Source organism: Arachis hypogaea, chromosome 12, assembly GCF_003086295.3.
Source record: "Arachis hypogaea cultivar Tifrunner chromosome 12, arahy.Tifrunner.gnm2.J5K5, whole genome shotgun sequence".
Classification (NCBI taxonomy): domain Eukaryota; kingdom Viridiplantae; phylum Streptophyta; class Magnoliopsida; order Fabales; family Fabaceae; genus Arachis; species Arachis hypogaea.
Window position 1 is genome coordinate 26620938 of NC_092047.1, and position 6017 is coordinate 26626954.

General features: G+C 35.5%; 1 long non-coding RNA gene across 2 annotated transcripts; it reads right to left on the minus strand.

Annotated features, from left to right (window-relative positions):
• Positions 1 to 399: 399 nt before the first annotated feature.
• On the minus strand, positions 400 to 2826 carry LOC112729197 (uncharacterized). Of its 2 annotated transcripts, none has more exons than XR_011869121.1 (4): positions 2725 to 2826; positions 2541 to 2645; positions 2334 to 2451; positions 400 to 648 (listed from the first exon to the last, which is right to left on the minus strand). It is a non-coding gene; the product is annotated as an uncharacterized lncRNA (long non-coding RNA). The 2 variants fall into 2 exon arrangements; XR_003166398.3 differs by having other exon boundaries at positions 2532 to 2645.
• Between the last annotated feature and the right edge of the window lie 3191 nt (positions 2827 to 6017).

Here is a 6017-nt window from a genome sequence, read left to right on the forward strand (position 1 = left end):
GATTGAGTTTTGGTGTTTGTTGGAGTTGGTTGAGGCTTTGGATCAAGTTTGGTGGCTTCATTTGGTGTTTGGTGCATTTGAGAATCGGTCAAGGTATGATTTTGGTTTTCTTTATGTAATATGTAATATTTCTAGACACTTAGGCTAGTTGACCCTAAGATAGGATTGAATGATATTGGTGTATGAATAATTATATGTGAATTGATGTAATTGTTGGTGTTAGTAAGTATTGATGATTGGTGTGATTGATGAGGATTGATAAATGAAGTGGTGGTTGTAACACCCTCACTACCAGAAGTCACGCTTCCGGCTGCGCTACTCTGATAGCAAGAAGTATTACGACTACTTTACATACTAAATATTAAAATAGGAGCCTATGACTTGACACTGTATCGCTGATTTCTTTGAAAAACCAGAAATAAATACTTTATCTTAAGGAAATACAAACAGGCATAGATTCATATACAAGACTCCTTACATAATAATTCAATATATTGTACATATAAAACATACAATTCCTATCCCTCTTACAAACTTGTAATAACAAAGACGAGGGAAGAAAATAATCTAATTAATACAACAGCATATAAACCAAATGCAGCATAACTCTTCTTAATACTTCTTCATCTGGTTCCTGAAAAGGTAAAGCTGTAGGGGGTGAGAACCTAACCACACGGTCTCACCACGGAGTTTCAAAGTTGTCATAAGAAGATATTTAATAAGAAACTATTTTCAAGCTCAGTGATTATCATTGCCTTATGAATCTTTTAAAACCAATAGGAAATCGTTCAAATCCCTTTTCAGAGAAACAATGTTTAATCTTTCAGAAATCCGAAATCTTTCCTTACTTATAAGAAAATCTCAATCAGAAATCAACCACGCAATCAAACAACACAATCATTAATTCAGCATCCAAGTTCATTCTCAAATGTAGCACGCCAGAACAAACACAGGCAAGACAGACAAGGAAAGCACAAGTAGGTAGCAGTTACAGCAAATAGTTCAAGTAGCAATTAAGAATAGTTTAGCAATTAGGCAAACCAAAACAAGTTCAAACCCAAGCAAAGCATACAAATGCATATGATGCATGCCTGTCCTATGGCTGATGAGGCTCATCTGTCGGTTATCCAGCCAACCCGACAAGTTTGAATTGTCCTTAGACTGTCCCCCGACGTGCATCCCCAAGAGTCTATGCATAGTTTTTTCTCAAATAATCAATATTGCTCAATGGGGGTATCATTCCCGGGAATTTATATAGTGCCCGGTCACACTTACGTCGTAGGGTCAACAGAGTATCGAGTTTTCAACCTGGTACACGTGGTGGCAAGCCACGACACTTAATCCAGGGAACCTCGTATCTCAGATACTTCAAATTCATAAGCCATATAAATAATTCATTCATCATTCATCAATATCTAAGCCATTCTCAATATTATCATCATTCGTCAATCCATATCCCATTTTCAAATTCATTCAAAAATCATATTTCAAATTAATCATCATCATCCTTCTTTCCGTTAATCAACAATCTCAATTCAAAACATAATTCTTTCTTTTCTAAATAAATCAATCTGAAACAAATAACGTTTAAGAACTAAATCTTTTTAAACAATTGCTTCAAACAAAACTTCCAATTTTATAAAATTTCGGCAGCATCTCCTCTAAAACTCGGACTTTGCCACCCTTTTCGGGTCCCAACCAAACCAAACCAAACACCTATTAAACATTCAAATCACTTCTAATAATAATTTTCACAACAACCACACTCAACACAGAGAAATTGCAAAATCCAGAATTCAATCAACCAATCCTATAAATCGCAGTTTAAATCAACCTCATTCAACAGCATTAATCAATAATTAAGAACTTTCAGTTTGCTCAAACAGTTTCAAACCAAACCGTTCCTCAAACCATGTTCGAACCATTACCAAAATAGTAAATTATTCTCAATAAACAAACCGTTTCCAAATATCAAGTCCTTTCCAAATTGGTTTTAAAATCAAATTCCAATATCAAATCGGGTTCAATATCACATCAAATTTCAATACTAAACCTTTCCTAAAATCGAATTGTTTCCAAAATTAAACTAAATGCCATTATTAAATCTCTCCCATTAATTCAAGGAAAACCACTTTAACAACATCAGTCAACTAATCAGAATATTCAGCTTTCTCAATCGATTCATCTATCAATCAAACTAATAATCTTATTCATCCAAAACAACTCTATTCAATTCATAAGACTCGGGCAATCACCAAAGATGTATTTTACGCATTAATATCGATTTACAAAAACTCTGGAAAGAAAAACAAGTTTGAGAAAGACGCCCCTACCTCATTCGCGATCCAACTACGCGACAAACTACATTTTTATTCTTATTCCACAGCAGCAACATCAATACCGACTGTCCCCGCAGCAGCCACAACCTCTAAACATAGCCTTAGCTCAATCCTAAAATATTAATGTCGCGTAAACTCAATAGTCTATAACAGAATAGCAACTAAAAGAGTTTGGAACAAGGAACGACTTACTGGGCTTACAAATAATTGAGAAAATGGAGCAACAGCAGCTTCGGTGACGACACAGCACCTTGATGTTGTATGCTACAGCCATAGAACTCAGCAATCAAGACCCGGAACTCGATCCTATGACACCAAAACCTTGGATCCTTAAATAACTTAGAACAGAAATACTAATTCATAGGTTTCGGAATGCATTGTTTACCCAAACAAGGACGAACGGCTGAATTGAAATAACGGTAACTCCGATGGTGGTTCCGGTGATCACTGCCATGTTCCCAGTGATCCGAACGGCGGCAACGACAAGCAGCGGCGGCGGAGAGCTGAAATAGACATGCAGTGACGATAAAGGTTCCCGGAATCCAAAAGAATAGAAGCCAAGCTTAAATCCCTTACCGGTAATGCACACTCCGGCGGCGGCAGCGGGGTTTCGAGCTGCAGAAGCGGCGGTGGCTAGCGTGGGTCTCTCCTTTCTCTCCTCTGCTCCCGTGCCTTCTCTCTCTCTCTCGCTCTGTGTGACCTGACGGCTTCCCCCTCGACGACACGGTGGCGGCAGACACGGCTGGGAGGTGCAACGACCGCGGCTGGCTTCGCGTTGGACGACGGCGACAGGAAAGGCGAACAGCGGCGACGAAGGCGCGGCGGCTCCAAGCCCGCGGCCTCCCTTCACTCGTGAGCCATCTCTCTTCGCGATCTCAACGGCGACGGCGAGCAGAAATCGCAGCTTCCTGGACGGCAGCGGCGGCGCAAGCAGCAGGACGCAGCGGCAGCAACGATCTGCGAGGATGGCGCGACCGCCTCCACCGGCACTCCCCTCTCTCGGATCTCCCTCTTCTCTCTTCCCTTTCACCCTATTCTTTCTTTTCTGTCTCTGTTTATCTCTTTCTCCCTCAGCGTTTTCTTTCTTTGTTTCCTGAAACACTTAGGTCTAGGCTTGGGGAAGGGAAGGCGGTGGGGTAGAGGGTTAGGACTAGGGTAGTTTAGGTAATTTTAGTAAATTTAGGGGTATAGAGTATTAATTGAAAATCTAGTTTAATCCTTTAAAATTATTTTATTTTATTATTTTCTTTATCTATAAAAATTAAAAGTATTAAATTCCGAAATCTCAATTATTTAAACCAAATCATATAAAATTCTTATTATTTTACAATTACTAAACTTTATAATTTAAATATAGAAAATAATTCAATAATTATAAAATTGAATAAGAATCTTAATTCATTTCAAACTCAATTAATCAAAATTTACTTTAATTATCTTTAATAAAGAAATTTCTAAAATTAAGCCTATAAATAAGTAATTAAACTTAAAAATTAATTTATAATACAATTTTCAAAAATCCTGGGACTTACATTCCACCCACCTTATAAAAATTTTCGTCCTCGAAAATCGATACAAAATAAAAGAGATTTCATATCACTTCGCTCTTGAATGCATTTAGAGAAATGGCAAAAAGTTCTCAGTATATATAAATACATATAGCCTCAAATACCAGGATTTTCATACGGCATAAAGGTATTAAAGGGTATAACTATGATGCAAACAGAAGTTACAAAATAGGCTTGATGTACAAAACGAAATGTTTTCAAACATGTGATGGTAAGGCAAGGCGTCAAAAGGTTATGAAACCTGTCGAGGCTAAAACGATATACTTAACGTCCACATATTGATCTCATACCAACTCCAAAGACTCAACTATTCAAATTTTAACATAACTTATCTCCACCATTTCCAACCGTATCTCATTGGGCAACTCATCTGATGGTTCTTAATTTCGTTAAACACTTTGCAAACCTTATTACTGATTATAAATTCCACATCAACAGAACTGTCACGTAAAATAAAGTTCCACAATTCCATGTGATGTCGTACTTTTAGAAGTTTCACCTTTTGCTTCCACCAAACGTACCCTAAAGATTTAATGTGTCGTTTACTAAGTCCAATAGTCACACAAAATACCAAAATTAATCTCGAGTATACTCAGAAGGATAACAAACCTTAGAAAATAAAGAAAAGCGGCAAGGATCGTATTCATGAGAATTTGAAAGAATTACAAGTAATGAAGAATGTTGGAAAGAGGATCAACTGATAACTTTAAGGGTAACTCTTGAGTCGAAGGGATTCGATAGGACCAATAAGATGAAAAACAACACAGTATTTTGAAATGAATTCAAGCTGAATCAAGAAATATGAGGTTTATGAAAGAAGAATATTCAAACCAAAGACAGTTTATAGAACTCGAGTATGGTTTAAAAATATTTTCGAATGCATTGTTCGTAAAGAATAGAAAACTTAAGGGAAAATTATTTCATGTTCTGAAAGAGAAAATTGATAACAAACATCTTTCAAAAGATTAATAAAAGCGTAAATGTGACGTTATTTCAATATAAATTCAAGTGGAAATAGATTACACAAACTTGGTAAATGGAAAGATTAATTTGGCTAAGAGCTAAATTGTATTTTCTCTTCTTTTTCAAGCATGTATGAAAACCACAATCTTATTGGAAGAAAACTTAACATAAAGTTTTACTCATAAAAGAAAAGATGATGCATTACAGTTGAACATGTTTAAATCACATACAGAAATTTTCAGAGTATATGGTAAAGGAGTGTAGGCTGAATTGAAAGTGATTTTATTAAAACTTTAATAGACGGTTATATCATCTCGAATCAAGTTCAAATCACATTAAAGAGAGGCACTACTCAAGTAAGGCAATTCAAAGTCAAGGACAACTCTGCATAAGAATAAATCAAAACTCGTTTAAAAAGGTTTAAAACAAAACTCCAATAATATACTTGAAGTCACAACTTTATAAGGATGTTCAATAATATTAAGATGCGCTAAAAAGGAAACTAATTCATTTTAGGAAAGGAACTTAAATCAAAGGATTTCGATTAGAATTTATATAGCATGTCACTCATAGAAACAAAAAGCTTAAAAAGGAACTCCGCAACTTAAAAAGTTGATCCAAAACTTAAATTTCTTCAAAAGAATTCAAAGCTTCGTCAAAATGGTCTAAAACAAAATTTTGAGAGTATACTTGGAATAACCACCTCGTAAAAATCATTTAAGAAAATTACAATGCGCTTAAAAGGAAATCAGCTCATGGAAGAAAGAATCTTTAAATCAAGGGAACTCGAGCAAGAACTCACTAGGCATGGATTATCAAACGAGTTTTCAATTGGTCCAAAGGAATACAAAACGCGTCAGGAAAAACAACTTAATCAATAGAAAATTCTCAAGAAAGAGTCTTTGACTAAAGAAAGACAAATAAAAGGACAAATGGCGCATTAGATGGAAACGAATTAAAGTTGACTCGGATGAGAATGAGATTCACAAGAAATGGAAAACTAAGACTAATGGTGACGTTAAAAAAAAATAAAATAAAATAAAAGAGCAGTTAAAAACATAACTAAATATGACATCCACAGAAATAAAAAGTTTAAGAAAGAAATTGATCCATTCATGAGAATAAAGACATGAGTCCAATATTTTTT